Here is a 23,411-nt window from a genome sequence, read left to right as displayed (position 1 = left end):
GCACAGAGCCATGCTGCCTGCTGTCACTTGAAGTGCGCGGTGCTGAAACTCTAGCTGACTCCTAACGCTGCTCAGCTGTCATATTTCCCTGGACACACTCCTTTGCTCCTAGATGATGATTTTGTGTCATCTCCCTCATTTCCTTCCCACCTAGTAACTGCAGGCACAAATGCCTCCACTGTGCTCTCTACCCAACCCTTCCCATCTCCTCAAGCATATTACGTTGACAGTTCTTTTGCTCCCCTATAACAAACTGTCACCCTCAAATGAATCATTTCCATCAGCACACAAGCATGCCATAATTTTACATATTCTAAAAGCAACAAAGCTGGGGCCAGGGATGCAGCTCGGTGGCATAAGTGCCTGCCTGGCAAATGTAAGGTCCTGAGTTCGATTTCCAGTACCACATGAAACAAACAAACAAAAAATGAAGCTTTTTAATGACTGTACTTCCCTTGGCATCCACCGCCCTGCTTGTCGGCTCCCTCTTCACAGCAAACTTGTCAGTGGAATCTTTAATGCTTGCTAGATACAACTCCTCTCCTCCAGTTCTCTCTTAAACCAACACAAATCAGATGTGTATCCATATTCCTCCATAGAAATTGTTCCTGTCAGAGTCATCAGGACTTTCATATTGCTAAGCTCAAAGGCCGATTCGAAGTTTTCATCGTATTGATGAAGAGCATCTGATCTAACTGACCCCTGCCTCCTTTGGAGTTTCTCCATTGACGTTCACTTCAGGACATCTTACTCTCCTGGTTTCTCTCCAAGAGAGTCAAAGCTCCAAGACTTGTTGTCTTTTCCCGGTTTCTGTCCTTTTCCCTGACTCTTACATGTTGAAGTGTGTAGGGTTTAGACCTCAATTCTCTACTGTTTCCTCCCCCCGTCTACCTCTTTTGAGCTCATTCAAATGCATGATTTTAAATACCATCAGTATCCCCATGTCTCTCCATGTATATCTGAAGCTCTAGATTTCTCTGAACTTTAGAGATACAGAATATATATATATATATATATCTGAATTCAGGATGTCTAAAACTGATTTCTTAAGCTGCTCCCCCAAACCTGATTGACCAGCATCCTTTCCATTACAAGTGATAGCAACTCTATCCTTTCAATTGTTCTGACCAAAAATCTCCAAGTCATCCTTGACTTTTGTTGTTTTATGCACACACCAAATCTGGCAGGAATTAACACTACCTTCTTTTTTTTTTTTTTTCTTTTTGTCTTTTTGAAACAGGGTCTCTCTAAGCAGTTCAGGCTGGCCTTGAGCTCACTTTGTAGCCCAGGCTGGTCTCGAACTCGCAATGATCCTCCTGGTTCAGCCTCCCGAGTGCTGAGATTACAGGCATGAGCCACCACGCATGGCTATAACACTACCTTCAAAATACACCTGGGAGCCATTGACTTCTTACCTTCCTCATTGCCACCCTCTAATCAAAGCCACCATCTAGTCACTCTTACCCTCAACACAGTAGCCAAGACAATGTTCTTTAAAAGGCATTTTAGCTCCTATCATTCCTTTGGTTAGAACCCTTCTGGAGCCTTGCTTTCCCACAGGGACTGTAGTCTCAAGGCCAGCTGCCAGCAAAGCCTTTCTCCAAAGATACCAATATTATATAAGGAGGCTTTGCACCCAACATAAGTCAAGTTTGGTGAGGAATGGAGTGGGCAGGTCATGCCCCAAAGCAGCAATGTTGTGTTAAACTTTGAACCCATAGCATAGTTCCAGGGCAGGACAAGCTCCACATTCCCGTAGCCTGCCCGCTGTTGAGGTACACTCTTGGTGAGGCTGATTGGAACAGAGCCCCACAGACTGGAGCCACACGTCCTCCTCCTGGCAAAAGGACGTGTCTCAGAGACTCCATCGCAGACGCTGGTTTACTTGCATTCCCAAATCTCAGCCCATTCCCCCACGCCTTCCCTCCATCTCTCTATCCCGCATATGTACTCTAGGTTTTTATGTGTGTGTGTGTTTTCCTTGTTTGGTTTGCTTCATCTTTGGTTTTGTTGAAACAGGGTCTCACTATGTGTTCCAGGCTGGCCTTGAACCCAGTACTGCAGCCCACGCTAGATTTGAACTCACAGCAGTCCTCCTGTTTTGGCCTCTGGAGTGCTGGCATGGAGGTATGTACCACCACACCGAGCTCACACACTGGTTCTTGATGCCTTTCCCCTCCCCTTTATATTTCAAACACAAAGAATCCTGGCCTGCCTCTGGCTTCTTCCAAGTCTCCCCGCTTTCTAAATATTATCCTGATCTGCTCAGAAGTGGACAAGGTGGCCTGGAGCTTACCCATAGCAAAGTGGAGAAATTATTTGACTCTATGACTCTCCTCTCTTTTTTTAGCTCCCAGAAGGAAATTTGATATCTACACCCATCAGTATTTTCTTCCTCAGGGAAAAGGGAGTGACATGGGGAGTTGGGAATGAGAAGAATCAGAACAAGTCTGGGAAAGGAAGGAAGCAGAGGCTATTTTGATCTGTTCTTTGTACTCATCACAAATGCCTGTATTGGACGGTGACCAGGTAATGGTGAATTCTGGGGACATGCTCATGTTATCCCAATGCCTAATCCAAAAAGAAAACAACCACAGCAAACAAGGGGTAAAGCACAAAGTCAAAACAGAGACGACTCTCTGGGCCTCTAGACTTGGCTTAAAGAATTTAAACAGAGGCAAGAGAGCTGGGGGATAATTACATTTGGGAAGAGTTTTTTTCCCATATTACACAAGTTGTCAGAAAATGGTAATGAAGGCAAAATGGTAACTCAAAACAGATAACTCATGTGTGGGGCACACAGACAGAGGGCCAAATAGATGTTTGACCTTAATTCTATAGATATTTTCCATTCATCGAGAGGAAAAAGTAAATCAAATTCCAGTTGGGTTTGGGCTTTTATTTTTGGTGGTGCTAATCTAAAACCAGAACTTCAGTGTTACATACATATATATATATATATCCCCCCATCTTCTCCATCTCAACATGGAGAAGGGAAACTGGAACTTTCCAAAAACACTTTTTGATCATGGAACGTGTCTTGATTTTTGCATTGAAAAACAATTCATTTGGAATATAAAGCTGTAGAAGATGAAAGATGGGGAGGGTTGGACTATGCTGGAGCAGAGAATAGAGAATAAAATATTGACTGAGTGCAGAATCTTCTATTGGATTATGCATGATACAGAGAGGACCATGGATCATGTAGAAGTTCAAATGAGCATCAGTCAAGGTTTTGATTGCAAAACCCAGTAATCAACTTGAACAAGCTGGAGAGAAAGGCGAATTTTTTCATTTGTCCCAAATCAAACCTGATCATGGGATTCTCCTCCACTCCAGTCCACGGATTCCGTCACAGCTATGCAGAACCGAACCCAGGCAGAGCCTAACATGCTCTAGGAAAGTGGCCCTCTGCCACTGAGCTATGTCCCCAGGTACAAAAGAGAATGTTTTCGGTTTTGTTTTGTTTGTTTGTGTTTGTTTTGTTTTGTTTTGTTTTTAAGGTAGAACAAAGCCAACGGAGACAATGCAGTGAAATTGGTACAGAACTTCAGAGCAGGATACTGGAAAAGCAGTAATAGGTATCATAGTATATCTCGTTATCTTCACAATAGTTGTCTAGCCGATTAGATATAACAAAATCAAGCCAAAGACAGAACCTTATAAAACCAATCAAAAGAGAATATTGAATAGAGTAAAGCAATTAATCATGATGAAACAAAACAGTGTAAACATTTCCTTCAAACAGAAGATGGAAGTCCTCCATTTTGCTATGCTGCTTACGGTCATCCTCTTAAGACATGCTCAGACCTCTGTCCCCAGTTGCTAAGGGCGGTGTGTGTGTGAGGTGTGGGGTGGGGTTGGGATGTTTGATACGCTCACAGGAGATGTGACTGGGTCTCCTGCTGGCTCACGCTGCCTACCAAGAGGGTGGCGAATTGCTTCTTTGTGCAGTAGCCTGGGTCCCACTATGGCCTTGGCCAGGTCTCTGGGGCCGCTGCCTGGGTCTCCTCCTGGCTCAAGCTGGAGGAAGGCTAGGAGACTGTTTTTAAAGAAACAAAGATGCTTCCCAAAGGGCTGGATCCATGCACTGAAAAATCTGACTAAAAATTTTATATCTAAACTCAACCTCTCTGTGTGCCTACTTCATATTCTTTTTCCTCTCCTCTGTCTCATCCTCTCTCCTCTCCACCTTGTCCTCTCTTCTCCTCTATCCCTTCCTGTCTTCTCCCCTCAACTCTCCCTTCCTCTCTTTCAGTTTTTGTGAAGACACATGGCTTCCCTGCAGCTCTTGAATGTATTTACCCCACTCGATGTAAACATAAACAGTGCTAGCCATAGAAGGAACCAATTCTTTATCTCCTCTCCAAGTTTCAGATTTCAAGCAAAAAGAATCTTGTGGACCAAGCTTGAGACCCACTCAGTCATGCCCAGGAAGGCAGGTGTTATGACATAGACATGGCTACAGGAGACCCGCCCTGTGAGTGTGGAGGAAGGAGCGCTTACCAGGACAGGATGTCTGCTAGGAGGTGATATGGTGACTTTAGATAGAAAGTATGCTTCTGGAAGAATTGAGTGGAGCAGATTACTGATGAAAGAACAGATGACTAAGAAATTTAAAGCACCTTTATTAAAGTTTGTATTCTTGCCCTTGTCCTGAACTCCTTCAGTTCCTAAATCCTCAAAGCATCTGTAGATAAAGGAAGTAGGATTCCATGGTGACTGAGAGATGTGCTCTGAGATTAAATTGCCTGTACAGTCACACGTCCCTTAATGGTTTCTGCAAAATGTGTTATTAGGCAGTTGCATCACTAGATGAACATCATAGAAGGGATTTACACAAGCCTAGATGGTACAGATCAATCACTCCATGTGGCTTCTGTGTGTGTGTGTATTAGGTTGTTTGTGGTGTGGTAGATTGCTATTGCTTTGATTTTGGTAGGATTGAACCAAAGACCTTTGCATGAGGTATATTCCCAGGCTTTTATTTATTTATTTTTTAAATTATGATACAGGGTTTTGCTAAGTTACTGAGTTGCACAGGCTGGAGCTTGAACCTGTGATCTTCCTACGTCAGTCTCCTTGAGTGCTGGGATCACAGGTGTGCATCATCACATCTGGCTTTAACGTCTTCTTCATGCAGTCCAGGGGCACAGTAAACACCACCTGTATGAGGCAACTGCCAAGAAAATACAGCATACTATGTCCTGTAAGTATGTTTAAATAAATAGTGATATACTCTAAAATAACTATTAAAACAGTAAGTGAACACAGAAGCCAGTATTCAGCATTGCATACAATGGCACGTCTGATGCTTTTATACTACTGGCAGTGCAGTAGGTTTGTTTACATGGGCATCACCACAAATATAGGAGACAGGCATTGTGCTGTGAGATGAGAATTCCCGGCACTAAGTGATAGGAATTATTGAGCTCTAATGTAATCCGAGGTCACTATCACCCACATGAACCGTCATTGTCTAAAACACAGTCTGTGACTGCATTTTAAATCATGAATTTGAGAACTTGGACATATTAGATACCTACCTGAGAATCAGGGTCCTCACCTGTAGAAACAGTAATATGAGGATGAAATAAGATAATATGTACACAGTATTTACACAACCGGCCCAGAACATAATTAGCAACATAATTTTGTAATGAAAACTAACCCACGGTTTTGAAATTTATATCAGCAGATCCAAAAATCTTTATGGGGCCAAAAAAGACGAAGAAGAAGAAGATGAAGATGAAAAAGAAGAAGAAGAAGATGATGATGATGATGATAATGAGCAGACATAAAGCAAGTGGTCAGCTTGATTTCCTGGCTGTCCCTCTGAATGTGGTCTCTGAAGTAGGAGGTTTCAGCAGAAAAACAAGCCATGAAGATCCTGTGGTGCCAATGGGACTGGAGGACTCATGGGTTCTTTGGGGCAGTCCCACTCCTTTCTGATCCTAGAGGTTTAATATCTTCCTACCCGTTAAATGGCCATGATTTGGAAGACAGAAGACAAGAAGAGGAATTGCTTTCAGCTGTCCCTTGTCTTTAAATAACCAGGGATATAAAACTGTTTAAACACAAGGAGACCATGTGTAACACATTAGTTAAATTCAGATATAAATCTCATCTTTGACCAGTCCAGAGCTAATCAATATGCTTTTTTACTCTCTTTGAACTTGAGTTTTCTGGCAACAGCAAAAATCTCGAACCCCATCCAAAACCATAGCCCAGACAGCCCAGCTCTGATACTCCCCTCCCTGCTGTCAATATTGTTGACAGAACTACTCACATTACCACATTCATTCCAGTGGTGATTTAAATTCTTCTGAGAAAAAAAAAAAATGGGCTTGAACGACAGAAAATTGCCCCTGTAATCACTTAATAAGGACTCCTGGACAAGAATGCAGAGCTATGAATATAGAGTGAATTTTAGTCTTTACAGATGACTTTTTCTCAATTATTTTCAGTGAAAACCATGGTGATCTAACTTAAATAGCAAAGTAAACTGTAAACTGAGGAGGAAAATTACCCATAATAAGAATTTCGAAGGAAATATGGATCGACCTGTTTTAAGCTCAAAGGCACTTTGTCACATTACAAATTCACATATACGTGAAATGTATTGGTTTAACTGGGTCAGTTTTAGAGTAAAATTAAGTTACTCTGCTCGTTTCCAAAAAATCAAGTATTTGATTCAGAAAAAAAAGTCGTGCAGTTTGATTCCTAAAGCAGAGAGTGAGGTAATGGGGGAGAAGATGCGCCCAGTGCTGCCCAGTCCCTGGGGAAATGCATGCCCCCCACACTGCCATTAGAGTCATTCCAGGAGACTGCACTGTGATCCTACATCATTAGAGCAACTGCTTCTGCCCCCAGCATTCTCTTTGCCTCAGAAAGAGGAAGATTCAGAACATGCAGTCAAATCCTCTATCTAGGAGAGAAATCAGCCTCTTTGTCATACTGAGGATGTCGTCTAAGAAGTGTGCCTCTGAACGTTAGAGTTTCATACCTCAGTGTCACAGAGCCTTGGAAAATAAAGTCAACAGCAGCAAGGGATGATTGGATACAACAGTAATAAGATCGCTTATCACGGTTAACTGAACACAACTCACCAAACCATTCTATTAGAAATTCTTTCCAGAAAAAGCTAAGAACAATCCAGCCAACAGGATTTCTTAGACATTTGTGCCCAGCAAGCGAACCCTTCCCCATTCCATATATATGTGTAAACGTTTATATAAAGTAGAAGGTCAAAACTTGGAGAGTGTAACCCAAGGCAATGCTAGCACAGTGTTCCTGTTTTTGACTTGAATGACCTTTCTATGAGAGTCACAGTTGTGTCACAGTGTCCCTGATAGTAAAGGACATTGAAAGGTCATTTGCCTCGAGACTCCACTAGCGCACAGGCATCAACAGGGAGAAGCTAGTAAAAATGCAGAATATGAGGTCTGCCTCTCTCACTGACTCAGAATGTGCATTTTGACAGGATCGCCAGGTGATTCACAAGCACACTGAAGGTTAAAACATTCAAATGTGCCACACTAAATCACTTCCCTGCCCCTGAGCAGCGCTGAACACAATGGTTAGACCCTTCTCGTCCAGTCAATGTCAGATCCTTTGCAGAGTGTTTTGTCTGAGGCACAGAGCAGAAAGGGAAAACACACTTATTTAAGGAAGTCTTATACAGCATAACAGAGCTAACAGCTCTTTCGGTACATTCAAATGCCTGTTCTTGGCAGCAGCGCTGCTGATAGGTCAAAGGAAAGAGAAGCAGAAAACGGAACAGGAATAAAGTAAGAACAGTGCAGAAGCTGAATCTATGAGAGCTGAGAGGCGTACTTTCACCAAATTATCAGATTCAACCTTGTCTCTGCACCGTGGTTAATTTATCGCTCTGGAAGTTTAAAAGCTTGAGACTTGTGGCTTAAACAGAATGCCCTGGAATTACCAACATGAAATTATTGGATGGTTTGTACGCTCATTCTGTAGCTCCTGTAAGTTTCATAGTTGTAACAGGACTGGAATCTGAGCAATACAAAACTCTGTGGCTTAATGACTGCTCAACCAATAAGCCCAAGGCTGAAGATTTACAGTAATTATGTATGTGTGACCCAGAGATCCTCAAACTTAGCTTTCCATTAGAATAACCTGGGTAATATTTCCAAAGGCTGCTTCTTTGAGATATAACTGACATGTAATATGCTATATATATTTATTTCATTGTACAATTGAATGGGTTTCAATATTATATGTCAATTGTGTATATACCTATGAAACCATTGCCACAATCCAGCTAAGCATCTCTAAATGTCTCCGTACCCCTTCGTGATCTATCATCCATCCTGAAATCACTGACCTGTTTTCTGCACTATAGGTTAGTATCTATTTTCTAGAATTTTATGTAAATGGAAACTTATGATGGGTACTCTTTTTGGATTGGAAGTGTCTGGCTTCTTTTTTGTTTTGTTTTGTTTTTTGGTACCAGGTATCAAACTCACAACCTTGCCCTTGCCAGATGAGTGCTTATAGTGCTGAGCTAAATCCCCGTCCAATTGTCTGGCTTCTTTCACTGGGTGTAATTGCTCTGAGATTTGTCCATGTACATATGCTAGTAGTTTAGCCTTTTTATCTCAGAGCAATATGAGTGAAGTACAGTTTAACCACTCACAATAGTACAGCATTTTGGTGATTTCTTCTTTATTTTATTTATTTATTTGGTACCAGGGATTGAACTCATGACCTCACACTTGCCAGGCAGGCACTTACACCACTGAGCTAAATCCACAGCCCAGTTATTTCTCTTTTGGAGAAATTATAAATAAGTTTTTATTTCTCAAGGTAAAATTCTAAAAGTGCACATAATAAGTGTATTTTTAACTCTTAAAAAATTATTGAACTAGGGGAGCAGGGATGGGGGAGCTGGGAAGGAAAAAAAGAAAGAAATTTTTGGCCAAGCATGGTAGTACCTGCCTGTAATTCCGGATGCAGGAGGTGGGAGGATCCCTCCAGTTTGAGGCCAGACTGGGCTACACAGTGAGTTCAAGGCCAGCCTTCTGAACTACGTCATGTATTCTCAAAAAGAAAAGAAATTTTAAACTAAATTGATATAAAAATGTAATTTTTCAAAATGTGTTGATATAGCAGAAAGAGTTTAAAGGAAAATTTCTAGCACTACAACACACATAAAAGTGAAATCTTAGCTCAATAACTAATTTAATAAATTCATTAACAGTAATAATAGGCAAATAATAGTCAATGCAGAAAAACCTCAAGTAATAATTATGCCCTACTTTGAAAAAATAGTATTCTAATTGCTCTGTCCTTACATGTGGACATCATATAACTTTTTCCAAATAATATCCTATCGGATGGGGATAAACAAGAATGGCTTTGCAAAGAAATTTCACAACTATTTCCTCAGTCAGGTGATCAAGATTAAAGTCAGCAGAGAGCATTTTGACCAGGTGTGGTGGCACACGCCTGTAATCCCAGCACTCGGGAGGCTGAGGCAGGAGAATCACCACTAATTTGAGGCCAGCCCGGATTATAAAGTGAGTTTAAACTAGCCCAAACTACATAGTGAGACCTTGCCTCAAAAACTAAAAAAGTGATAAACTAGTGAGCTGTCACATTAGCAGTGTGTGCCTAGTCATGGTGATGAAGGGAAGGATGCTTTAGTTCTAATGGTTCACTCATTAATCCAGAGGATCAGTCCAATTATAATAAATGTATTTTTAAAACCTCAATCAGGTGACCGTTTAGATAGTATCTGACCGAAAGTCCTGAAAATTATCAAAGTTCTCAAAGAAAGAGCAAAGGTTTTGGAAACCCTCAGTGGCAAAAGAAGCCTAAGGAGAACATAAAATTGTCATGATGTCCTTGATAGCATCCTGAAAAGAAAAAGGCACCAGATAAAAACAAAGAGAATGTGAATAAAGTATAGACTCTGATAATAATGTCAACGCTGGCCCAGCATTATAACAAATGTGCCACAAACGTGTCTGATGCTAATACCGGTGACATTGGCAATGAGGAATATGGTAATTATTTGTTTTCTGTAAATTTAAGTCTAGCCAATAGCAAACAGTTTATTATCAAAGAATTACATTCAATAGTGTGATTGTAAAATTCACGGTTTCTGTTACAAAGCTAGTTGTTCAAATTACAAAATATAATTGGAAATAAAAGTTGAAAAGAAATAGAGGAAAAGAGAAAAGTAGTAAATACCAATTATGTTTTTCATTTTTTTACGCACTACAAATAACTGAGTTGAATGAATGCATCAATAAATAAAACAATGAATGTATTAGCATTAATATTAGAATTTTGGTACCTGGAATTGAACTCAGGACCTTGCACTTGCCGGGCAGGCACTGTGTCACTGAGCTGTATCCCCATCATGAATGTATTATTTTTTTTTTTAATTGCCAAACTGTTTTTCAAAGTCTCATCATTCTCTTTACTCACTAGAAATCTGTAAGAATACCAGTTGCACCATATACTCTCTAATGGTCGATATTATTAGAATTTTTAATTTTAGTACTCTAATAGATGCATAGTTGTACCTCAATTTGAGGTCAATTTAAATTTTCCTAATGACTACTGATGTTGAAATCTCTCTCTCTCTCTCTCTCTCTCTCTCTCTCTGTCTCTCTCTCTGTCTCTCTGTCTCTCTCTCTCTCTCAGTGAAAATTTTCAAGTCTTTTGCCAATTTCCTAAATGGAATTTTGCTTTGAGTTCTTGATTGTTGAATTCTAAAAGTGCCTTATATATTCTGGAAGCAAATATACAATTGGTAGAAATTTTCTCCAATTATTTTATCCCCTTAATGTCTTTCATAAAGCAGAAGTTCTTAAGTCTAATTAATTAATTTTCTCTTATAGGTTGTGCTTTGCATTTGAGAAATATTTATGAAGCACAAGGTCACAAAGATTTTTCTCCTAGAAATTTAATAGGTCAACAGTAACTTTTTTTTTGTACTGAGGATCTAACTCATGACCTAGCACTTGCCAGGCAGACACTTATGCCACTGAGCTAAATCCCCGGCAAGGTCTTCTTTTATATACATCTGCAATGTTTTTTTAGTAAGGTTTATCTCAAAATATTCAACATTTTACACAATTGTGAATGCTATTATTCATACAATTTGAATTCCCAACGGTTTGTCAAAACTCTTTAGAAATACAATTTTTTCATTGATCTTTTATCCTGCCACAGTGGTTGACTCATTTATTAGTTCTATACTTTGTCATAGATTTCATAGAGTCTTCTACATAGATAATCATGTTTTCTGAGAATAAAAATAGTTTTCTAGTCCAAATGATTTATTTTATATTTTTCTCGTCTTATTTCACTGACTAGAATCAGTGTAATATTAAACAAAAATAGTAACAGTGGACACCTTATATTGTTTATAGTCCTAGAGGAAAAGCATGAGTTTGACTTTAGGCTTCATAGATGCCCTCTCTCAAACTGAAGAAAATTGCCAACAGTTGGGTTTTTTTGTTTGTTTTTTGTTTTTTGTCTTTTTCGTTTTTATCGGTACCGGGGATCGAACTCACAACTGCACACTTGCAAGGCAGGTGCTTATGCCGCTGAGCTAAATCTCCAGCCCCCAGTTGGTTTTATTTTAAAATCAGAAATTAAAAATAAGTAAAATCAGAAATGCTTCTTGTGTTCTGTCAGTCTTTTTCTGCATCTAGTGAGGTATCCGTGTAAATTAAAGTCTACTCATATGGCAAATTATGATGACCAACTTTCAAATGTCAAGCCGACCTTGCATTCCCAGGACAAGCTTGTGATGTTACCTTGTTTACATATCATTAAATCCCATTTCCTAAAAGTTTCTAAATAGTTTTTGCACTTAGGAGGAATATTGGTCTGTAGTTGTCTTGTTATGACTGTCAGGATTTAGTATCAGATTAATGCTGATCTCATAGAATAAATTGAGATGTTACTCCTCCTTTTCCATTAACTTAAAATGTCTGTGTGTAAAATCACTATTTTTTGTTCCCTATTTTACAGAACTGACAACTTAGAGCTGAAGTTGTCTTTATAGGAGGTTATTTCTTGCTTGTTAATTTTTCATAGTACTAGGGCTTGAATCAGGACTGCATTCATATCAGGTAAGCATTATACCTTTTAGCTATATCCTCAGCCCTTTAAAAAATTTGTTTGGAGACAAAGTCTGATGAAATTGCTTGCACTGGCCTCAAACTTGCAATTCTCCTGCCTCAGCCTCCCAGAGTGCTAGCATACCTAGCTCTTTATGGAAAGATTTTCAACCACTAATTCAATTTCTTTAACTAATGTAAAACTATTCAAATTATCTATTTCATCTTTAATAAACCTTTGCAATTCATGTCTACAAATGTCAAATTTTCCATTTCCTCTAAGTTGATAAAGTTATTGGAATAAAATTGCTGTTATTTCTTTTCTCATTTTTATTATTTACATTTTTCTTAGTTTGGGTTCAATTTGCTTTTTCCATAATGTGGAATTTAAAATCACTGGTGCAAGCAAGCCCTTTCTTATCTTTTAGGACAAGTGTTCAGAACTCTAAATTTCCCTGTAAATATGTTTTAAGTAAATCTCACGAATTTTAATGAGAAGTTTGCACCTAGTTCCAAAATTTTCCTAATTTCCCTTTTGATTCTTCTTTGACCCATGAGTTATTTAAAAGTATATAATTTTTCCTAAATAATTGAATACTTCTAAACTATCTTTTTTCTATAACAATATTTAATTTAATTCCACTGTAGCCAGAAAACACACTTTGTCTAACTTGAATCTTTTTAAACTTCTTAAGGCTTATTTTATAGTCTTGAAAGTGGTCCATCTTGGAAATTTTTCTGCGTGCACTTGGAAGGAATATGTACACTGAAGTATGGAATGTTTTTAAAATGTCAATTAAGCCCGTTTGGCCGATAGTATTACTCCAGTCTTCTGTATCCTACTGATTGGCTGTCTTCATGCTTGAGCAATTATTGAAAGATGAGTGTTGAAATCTCCAACCATAACTGTGGGTCTATTTCTCCTCTATGCTTCTTAATATACCCTTGCCAAGGCCACATACCATACCAGTTAATTCAGGCTCTCTGGAGACATAATCTTGGCATCTGCATTCCCTCTCATTGGTTCACCTGAGTGACTTCAACGTATAGTCAGGTCTATGAACCGCTGCCTTATACAGTCCCTATTAAGAATTCAACAGATTCGAAAAATGCATAGTGAAATCTACTAGAGGCCAGAAATCATGCTAATTATTTCAAATATATTATTTTATCTAATCTTCATATCTGCCTTTGGGGTATGTATTATTTGTTCTTATTTTTATTGAAAATAAAGTGAATGGTGAACAATTGTCCAAAATCAGATCCCCACTTGGAATCTAGTTGGGATTAAAATTCAGATTTCTTTCCTCAAGGTTTAACACAGTTATTTACATTTTGTTCTGTGAAGTGGGTTTACTGACTTGAAGGTTATCTATGTTTACCCCAATACACTGCTTGGGTTGGGGGTAGGAGCCATATCCCACCTAAACCTTATAATCTTCCCTGGACCCACCACAGTGTCTGCAACCTAGAGATGATTCTAAGGTTTTCCTCTTTCCTCTGGGAAGATCCAAGAATCTGGGTTCAGTTGACCTCATAGTAGTCATCAATCCGCCTTTTCACGATCCGTCCACCATCTAAAGTTTACATCAGGCTGTGATTAACCCTGACACGCAGCTCTTCTCCAGAGGAAACCTCAGGCTGCAGACTCCCGGCCTGCTTCGCTCCACTCACACAGCTCTGGCAGTCGGAACCAGGTTTTGCACTGAGCTGCTTACTCTACAAGTCTGGGGCGAGAGAAGGAAGGAAGGATGGCTCGGGGTGTATGTACCGCCTAGGGTAAAAGCTGGTTTGTCTTGTGGAGTTCCAACTGCTGGTACACTGATTAATTAACTTGGCCAAGAATTGATTTTTTTTAAATTAGGAATGATTTGAATCATTTCTCCAGGTGAGTTGCTTAGCTGCCTCTAGGGAAAGAATAGATTTTTAAAAAGGATCACTAATGTTTTAGAGACTGTATATTCCTAGACAGGCTTAGCCTCATGGGCATTCTCTCTCTTTTTCTCTCTAGTTCTCTCTCTTTCTCTTTCTGTCTCTGTCTCTCTTTCTGTCTCTCTGTCTCTCTGTCTCTGTCTCTCTGTCTCTGTCTCTCTCTCTGTCTCTCTGTCTCTGTCTCTGTCTCTGTCTCTCTGTCTCTGTCTCTGTCTCTCTGTCTCTGTCTCTGTCTCTCTGTCTCTCTGTCTCTGTCTGTCTCTGTCTCTCTGTCTCTGTCTCTGTCTCTGTCTCTGTCTCTCTGTCTCTGTCTGTCTCTCTGTCTCTCTGTCTCTGTCTCTCTGTCTCTCTGTCTCTGTCTCTCTGTCTCTCTGTCTCTCTGTCTCTCTCTCTCTCTCTCTCTGTGTCATTTCTCTCCTCTTTCCCCTTTTTCACTGTCTCCTTCAGAGGCCTCCTAGCTTCAATATAGTCTAATGACTTTACGTGAGTTTTTTCATTTTTGGAAATATTCAATTCAACAAAGTTTTGGGATTTCGTTCTTCATTTTATTTTGATTTTTGGTACTGAGGACGGAACCCAGGGCCCTTGCACGGAGCTGCCTCTCCAGCTTCCCCACCACTGCCACCCACCCCATTGGATACCGTGCCTGGGTTAAATCATTAGATTGCCTTGGGCTAGGCAATCCTCCTGCCTCCTGCCTCCTTCCTATAATTCTCCTGCCTCAGACTCCCAGAATGCTGAGATTATAGGTGTCTGCCACCTTATCCAGGTACTGGATGGATTTAAAAAGAAAAATAGCGATGTATTTCTGCCTCTTACCACAGCCACTATCTCTTGCCCTAAGTTTGTCTTCAGTACAGGTAGAAATATTTTTACGTGGATAAAAAGTTAATTTAATTTACATGTTCTACTTTTTTGTTTATCATCATTTATAAAACATCTTTATCCTTATATAATCTTTTCCCTTACTTTCCTTGAATTCAAGACCAGCCAGGGCTACACAGTGAGTTCAAGGCCTACATGAACTACACAGTAAAACGCTGTTTCCAAAAGAGATCAGTTGAAGGTTAGCTCGGCATGGTGGCACATACATGTAATCCTAGCATTCCAGGAGGCTAAGGCAAGAGGATCACAAACTCAAGCCCAGCCTAAACAACTTGGTGATTTTGTAAGGCTCTGTCTCAAAACAAAATCTTTAAGATGCAATCTTGGCCCCTTATCTGTACGTGTAGCTCGGTGCCTGGGCCTTGAGTTCAATCCCCAGTACCACAAACTGACTCATAACCTACCTAAAAAAATAAATAAAATAAGGACAAAGGAAAGAAAAGAAAGAAGAACAAATGAATTGAGGGCTTCCAATGTGTGGGCTGCGGACGGGGGCTCAGGTCAGATAGGATCAGCACACCAGTGAGACAGTTGTCTCTACAAACTGGTCTCTGGGAGCTGAGTCAAAGCAGCCGAGCTGAAAGCCAAACTCAGACAGCAGCTGTTGAGGATGTAGTTTCTGGACATAGTGGATAGGAGCTGGGTGTGGTCAGCCAGAAGCTGATTTCCACCCCGCCCTTCAGGCCCAGTAACTGGGACTGAGAAGAGAGAACTTCCCGTGTCGCATTCCAGTCCTCCTCTCTGGGCTTAGTGACAATGCTGGAGACTGACTGCTAGCTGTTTGCCAGCACTGGCGCACCTCTTTCAATGATGCCTGCCTCCCCAAGACGTGCAGGCTTCTGTGAATGGTACGTCCAGAGAGCCGGGGTGCAAGACTGACCTTTCCTGCCACCTCATTCAGGCAGAGGTCACTGACCTTTTCCATGGCTGCAACCCTGTGTGTGAGTCCTAGTCAATCCCACTACTACCCTGGAGGGACTGAGCGAAAGTGCAGCGTGTGGGTCTTTCCTGCATTGCACAAGTGAGTGCTGAACTGCACAGGTCACACTGTCCCCGTCCACAGCTTCCCAGAACGTTTGTCAAGAGCCCCATGGCTGCATCACTGAGCAGGGAATCTTCATCGTTCATTTCAACATCACTTTTCTTGGAAACCTGACTGCTCCATTCTCCAAAAATAATCCATCACACTTTCTGTGTGTTGAATTCATCCTGCAAAAACTCCCATCACCAGGTTCCTCACATTAGGTTCCCTGCTTCATTATGTAACAACAGAGTCAAGAGGGGGAGACTGAATCAGACAATGACACCAGTTTTCTTTCTTTCTTTCTTTCTCTCTTTCAACTTCTTATCATGAAAAACTTCAAAGACACACAAAGCAAGAAATAATGGGATGACGTACCCTCATGTATCCGCCACGGCGCTGGGACAGTCTCCACCTGCGCTAATCTTCGTTCATCAATTGCCCCAGCCCCATAACCATTCATTTTAACTGAAATTTTTAAAAAGCAAATCCAAGACACAACATCCTTTCACTCATAAATACTTCAACATGCATCTGAAGCTAATAAGGACCTCCTTTCCTAATACAACCTCTGTAAGCTCTAGTACTTATTCAGTGCCAGTGGCATCTGGTGTCAGTATTAGGTATCCAGTAGCGTTTAGAATTAGTGCAGTAAACTGTGTAAAACTCTTTGTGTCTCTCATTCTATGAAATCTCCATCAGCAGAGAAACAGTTTGAAAATTCACAAACTCTCCAGGAGAAAAAATGCACTGTCCTGGCCCTGAGTACATTGCTACTTGCTTTTTATTTCTGGGGAGAAGCACTCAGGCGCAGAACTTTTCAGAGCTTGGATTGAGAAGCATGTTAGAGCTTGACTTTGTTCCATCTCTCCTAGATATTCAGGTTATTTTTTTTAAAGCATCATCTCTTCCTCAGTTGAAAACTACGTTTTTTGAAGAACTACTTTACACCTATCACTTAAAGTTCTACTGTCAAAACATAAACCCCTGGGATTCATGTAAAGATACCTTAAAAATAGACACCATTCAACAGAAGAGCTTTGGGAAATCCAGTTTGCATGTCTACCGATCAGACTTGTATGCATATGTAACAGAGGGAAACTATTGCTTCACACAGACGCAATCTGCCTTTCTGTTTGCTGTGTGCTCTTCCTTTGCAAGCCCTGCACCTAATCTGCATATCTGTTTTCCAGAGAGCAACAAGGAGGCCACGTTCAGCTGACTTAATGCAGAAAAAGTAGGGATTTCATGAACATGGCTTGGAGCTTTGCCTCAAAGACAGGCAAATAAATCCATCCCAATCACCAAGATCCCACACAGGCTTTGCGGTGCTACCTGTGGCCCTAACCCAGGTCAGCCCTCGTAGACAGTCAGCCACAATGTATGGCTGATTTGCCTTTTAGAAACTCATGTGCTTTCTTGTTACTGCTCTCTTCCAGGTTCTCAGCACTTACGCAAGAGTGTGCCAGGGATTAGGTCACACTACACAAAGGAGCTGCCGAGAGCTGCAGTTGTGGGTGAGGGCTGTGCTGAGCAAGAGTCACAGACGCTATAACCAGCCAGCAGGGCACCCAGCACTCATGAAAACAGGGACTGTTGGCACCTGCTTTGATAGATGCACCCTCCGCCTGGGACCTTTAAACGTCTTCATGACTTACCCACTTCTGCCCATATCGCCCCTTTCAGGTCTCTATATAAGTATCTCCGGGTCGAGGGACCAGGCCTCCCACCACTCTCAAACACTTTATTCTGCCTAGTTAATTCCTAACTCCTTACGGCAGCCTGCTACATATTTTTATTCTACCTGACACATATGCATAATCTGTCATCACTTTGGTCACCACTGCATCCTTCCCTGCATCTTGAACAGTGTCAGGCATATGGCAGGGACTCAACACATGTGTGCAGAATGAGAAGCTTCTTAAGAACAAGATCTCCACCTTTTCTTCTGCCACACACTGCTGAGCAGAGTGGGCACAAGTCACCGAATGCTCCTTTGCAGAGTAGAAGCTCTCGGGAAAACCACAGGTACAATTTTCAGGACTGCTGCTCACCCAGAAAACCCGTCTGTTCTAATAGGAATGCCTCTTTTTAAATGTCCATTCTTTATGAGTGTTACTGTTGGTAAATCCCAGCTCCTACATTTCTGCTTTGTTCCTGGACTTTATTCGTACCCTGCAGGATCTGCATGATGGTTCCCAACAGCCTGACGCTAGCAAATTTTTAAGCACGTACACTTTAAGAATAATATATCCGTCTCAGAGCTACACCACTGAAAGGTGTTCCTTCAACAACAGAAAGATTTATTAGTTTCTTCTCCCACAGAAAAACCACAGAAATATTTCCTTCTCGACTGCACCAGCAAGTTCCAAGTTTCATTAAAGAACTTGCCAGATGCTTCCTCCTAGCTTGTGTGGGAAGAAATTAAGATAAAGAGCATTTGAAATTCTACCTCTGCACACCTGCCTCGTACCTTATTCCCTTCTGGCAGATCTTCTTCCTCTTCCTCCAAGGTCAGAGCTGTGTGACCTGCCTCTCCAGGCAGCTGGGGCTCTGGGTCCTTCCATCCCCCATCCCTCCGGTATTAATAATAGATAGCTTTTACTGAATTGTGCACCTGCCATTAGCCAGGCATTGCACATTACAAAGTGGCTCAGATTCTTAGCAACCCCCATCCCAGTGGAAAAGAGCTGTAACCTGAGTGTCTGCTGCCTGCACAGCGCCTGTATTCATAGTAGTAAAATCTACCCTCTGCCACTGCCGCTAGCTACTGCCTTCATCCAGTATATTTGCAGGAAGAGAGTTGGTTTCTCCTCTCCCGTGCCAGTCTGTGATGCAGCTTGTTCTTTTATTTTCTGCTGCTCCTAAAGTCCACACACAGCTGGGACCTCTGCTCACCACATGGTGGACCCTGGCTTATGATTCAGGGATTGCATCTTCCCTTGATGAGACACTGGTGGTGGCCTCCGGCTAGAGTAGGCAGAATTATGATCCCTGAGAATGTCTATATCCGGGAACCTGTGACTGTATTACCTTACATGGACTTTGTGGATGTGATTAGGTTAAAAGACCTTGAGATGGGGAGATTATCCTGGATTATCCCCCTAAGAACAATGTAATCACAGGTTCCTTATAAGGGAAAGAGGAAGGTGAGAGAGACAGAGGCAGGAAAGATGGGAGTGCGGGAGCAGAGGTTGGAGTGAACCCAGGAAGGGCCAAGACAGTCTTTGGGAGCAGAAAAGGACCCAGAAATGCTGTCTCCCGGAGCCTCCAGAAGAAAGAAGCCCGATGGATACCTTGACTTTAGGACTTAGGGACTCAAGGCCAAGCATGTAACAAATGTTTGAAGTCACCGTCATACTTTGTTACACCAGCAGTAGGAAACTAACCCAAAGGGGGATGCAGGGAAGCTGTACTGATGTGCACACTGGGAACAGAGCAGTGAGCAAGAAGGACAAAATTATCCAAGCTGTCGTGTGCTTTTGTTCTGAGGGAACCCCTCCACAATACCCCATTCAACGGGATTCACCCGATTTTTTGCTCCCTTCCCCAGACAGCACATTATAAGATACAGATTATCCACAGAAATGCATTTCCCATAATCTGAGTTACTCAGAAATCATGCTATATGTCTAGATAATTCCAAGACTAATCCATAGCTGATTTCATTTCTCTAGTTTTTGCTCCTTTCTGGGTTCCTCAGCTACTATGACATCAATAGATTTCAGCTCATCTTACTCTTCTGATTACCTTTGATCACCTATGAGTAACAATTCTCTCTCTCTCTGTCTCTCAGTCTCTCTGTCTGTCTGTCTGTCTGTCTGTCTGTCTGTCTCTCTCTGTCATACACACACACATACACACAAACATACACGAAGGATAATAGTCTTAGTCTAAATCCATGTGAGTGGGAGGAGTCTTGCTAAATGCAACATTTCCTACCCAATTAAGTAAATATATGTCTTTATGTTTGCCATGCAGAACAACTCCAATCACATTTCTCACCTGGGAACTATGCCCAGGGCCTACATGTGCACTGGAAATACTATCTACTGCTGTGTATTTATGCTCATCACCCTGCTACACCAAGAACTGGTCACTGTGCTTTTTCAGTATACTGGGCCACATCAAATTCCTCCCTGGGACTTCCCTTCTTTTAATAATCTTTACTAGGCACTGAATTTACAATCTCTGTGCCCTATCCACAATAAACTGTCAAGAGTTATGGAATTTTTCTCCTTCTAATTATAGAAAAGAATCCCTCAAGTATAAATATATGTAGGTGCACGCACGTGCATGTGTGTGTGTGTGTGTGTGTACGTGCTAGGAATTGAACCTAGGATCTCCCATATTGTAGGCAAGTACTCTGCTGCTGAGCCTGAGCTATACCCCTAGCCCACTTCCTTTTTTAAAATCACTTACAAATGATCCTTTCCTCCTATCTTATGATTTTTCCTAACAAAGAATGAGGACAATTCTAATCAAGCACAGGCACCCCAAGCAAATTGCTTTGATTCATCAAACTAACTTTGGGCATTGAAGGACTTCAGGAGGAAAAACTGTTGACTGCAGATTCCAATTAAGCTTACCACCATTAGCTATATAATACTGGTTACAGGGTAATTATTATAATATATGTAGTAATTTGTATGTGTTTACTAGGTGCCAGGAAATTTACTCAACGTTTTATTTGTCTTACCTCATTTAATCTTTACCAGTGAGGTTGGGAATATTTTACCCACATTTTATAGATGAGGAGATTGTAGCTGTGAAGAATTAAGAAAATTGTTTGAAGATCATACCACTAATAAGCACCAAAGCCAGGGCTCAAAAAGGTTTTTCATAACAGTCACACCCTAGCCACTGTGCCGTACTGCTGTGATGTACTTCAGTAACTTCAAGGCTGTAGAGGGTAGCACTTTCTGTCTCTATTTCTATTTTTAAGTGAAAATGTTAAGGGAATAAAGGAGGGAAAATGTCATGACAAGGTTTGGTTAGTATGAGAATTATAGATCAATGACAAAAACCAGAAAAGACAACAAAATGATTAGTGGTAAGTTCAGAAGTTGGCGGTCTATGGCGGTCTATGGTGAAGAGCAGTAGACAGACTGGGGGCAACATTTATTTTTAAATTGTTAGGACTTCCACCTCCATTTAGATGCCTTTAATAAATGACAGTCAAAAGCACTCTAAAGAGAATCCCAGCAGAAACAACAAGCCAAGAATGCTTGGCTTACAAAGTAACGGGGGCTGCTTCTTCCCAAGTTACCATGCACAGAAGCAAAACTTGGCAGAATCTGAAACAAAGGATTTCAGTCCTGTTCCCACCATTGCTTCCAGAGAAGGAAGCAAAACAAACCACTGGGTTCTATCTACTACCATTCATGAGGATCCAGATCCTGCTTGGAAGAGAATCCTACCCTGCTCTCTGCCCAGAAAAGTCCACCCCTCTGATGGCAGCCCACAAAATCCTACCTCAGGGTGGAGCTTTTCCATCCCTATTTATTTTTTGCAGATGTTTATATCTGGAGAGAAATTTCCACATACAGTTGAGCAGCTCTGACACCATCTTCACTGAGCAATTCACAGTGATGTCACGCCAGCCAGGCACTAAGGGAAGCCCTGTTTTTATGGGTTGGCTCTTAATTTAGGAATTTTTATTTTCTGACTTCCCTCCCTTTTTCGCTGGACTCTGCTGCTTTTGAGGCAAGATGCCTGAGTGGTGATGCGTTGCCTACTTTTGAGAAAAGGAATTCCTGCTGGTGGAGAAACAAATGGTGGAGTGAAGGCAAAATGTGTGCGTAGAATAGTACATCTTAATTGGTGAGCTGGCTTGAGAGAAAGGACCTGCAGCCTGCTGTGGGCGTGGTTGCTCCTGATAGGGTCTGTGAAGCAAACCTGAGAAGTAGGGCTTGGGGCACCAGCATCCACAGCCACCTCCTGAGCCTGGGGAGCCGCAGCCTCCTCTGTGGCACCTGAGCAATCACATCTACCCCGTGTTTCTTGCTTCTCGGCTGCTCTGTGCAGCAAGACAGCAAACGCAAGTTTGGCAGAGCTCACCCGTAAAAGCTTAATCCAAACAGCATGTCCGCTGAGCTCAGCGGGTGACTCATGTGCAGTGATGTGTGAGGCCAGCAAGCAGAGATTAGGATCTGGCCCGCCTGCCAGCTTGCCCTGCACTTCCTTTGATCAACTCTGATGGTTTTTAATTCTGCAGAAGCAGCTTCCTGCCAGCAGCAAGCAGCTTTCGGTGGAGGCTGCAGTCATGTCTATGCTGACCTACTTGTCAGAGGCCAGGCAGGAGTGTGCTAAAGGACCACGACTGACAACTTAGGCTCACTGCCCGCAGAGAGCCAAGAGGGGAGCCTCTTTCACCGAGGTGCCCACGGTGACATCAGAAGTTTGCTTCTCAGCCAACACTAGCAAGGCTGTGCGTGTGAGCAGCCTGGCTCCAGCACTGCTCCTGGCACGGGTTAGAATCACTGGGCAGCAAAGCAAACTGGGACTCTCTCTAGACTTTTTTTGGTAAGCTGGGGCATCTCTCAGGACAAGGTCTGGCACGTAAGCAAAGCACTTCCTCAGTTCTTCAGGAGTATCATTTCACATCTGTTTTGTTCACAGTGGAACACATACAGAGTATATTGCTTTCTGGAATGTTCTTTCTGGCTTGGTTGGAATGTCCTAAATTACCACTGCCAAGCAGAGCACCTGAAATCAGGTTTCATGCATTCTTGTTCCCTCCCCTCCTCTGTCTCACTCCCTCTTTCCTCTGTCTTATCTCAGGAAGCAAAACAGTGATTCTAACCTTGGCTGTCTGATAGAACCATCCTGGGAAAGGATATGGATTTAAAATTTTAAAAAAGATCCCAATGCCCTGGCTCCACCCCAGAATAATTTGGTCAGAGTCAGCAGGGAAGGACCAGGTCTCGGTAGCATTTAAAACTCTCCCTGTGCAACCAAAGGTAAGAATTGGTAAGATCCAGGATCCAGGGCATCAGCCATGTGCCTGAAGAATGGTTCTTCTCTCCTTCACCAGCCTCCACATGTCAGTGTGAGGTCCCTGGGGACAGCCCCATACTTTCACTTAAAGAAAGATGTTACCCGAATGGGACAAGCAGCCTACATATTAGGAAGAATTTGCTCATCTAATTAAAACTGTTTATCATCCCTCCGAGACTTAGCACAGAGAATAAACCTGAAGGTGTGAAATACAGAATAGAGGAATCTGGACAGGTACAAAAAAAAGGACTCAGCACACAAAAACACTGGGAAGTTCTGGGAGGCAGATCCTCCTGCAGTGGTAAAGGGCTGTGAGTGGGTCTTCCAGATAAAATGAAAGACGCTCCAAGTTAGATTTTAGAACCCAAAATCACACAATATTTGGGACACACTTGCACTAAGAAGTCGTTTCTTTTTTTTCTTTTTTCTTTCTTTTCTTTTCTTTTCTTTTCTTTTTTTTTTCT

The 23,411-nt window shown here is 41.7% G+C and overlaps 1 long non-coding RNA gene across 1 annotated transcript; it reads right to left on the bottom strand.

Annotated features, from left to right (window-relative positions):
- Positions 1–4,969: 4,969 nt before the first annotated feature.
- On the bottom strand, positions 4,970–21,541 carry LOC134474460 (uncharacterized). Its single transcript, XR_010045358.1, has 2 exons — positions 21,424–21,541; positions 4,970–5,179 (listed from the first exon to the last, which is right to left on the bottom strand). It is a non-coding gene; the product is annotated as an uncharacterized LOC134474460 (long non-coding RNA).
- Positions 21,542–23,411: the final 1,870 nt, after the last annotated feature.

Source organism: Cavia porcellus, unplaced genomic scaffold (assembly GCF_034190915.1).
Source record: "Cavia porcellus strain 051 isolate PalLab524CR breed Dunkin Hartley unplaced genomic scaffold, mCavPor4.1 scaffold_1, whole genome shotgun sequence".
Classification (NCBI taxonomy): domain Eukaryota; kingdom Metazoa; phylum Chordata; class Mammalia; order Rodentia; family Caviidae; genus Cavia; species Cavia porcellus.
This window is presented reverse-complemented; position numbering and strand designations above follow the sequence as displayed.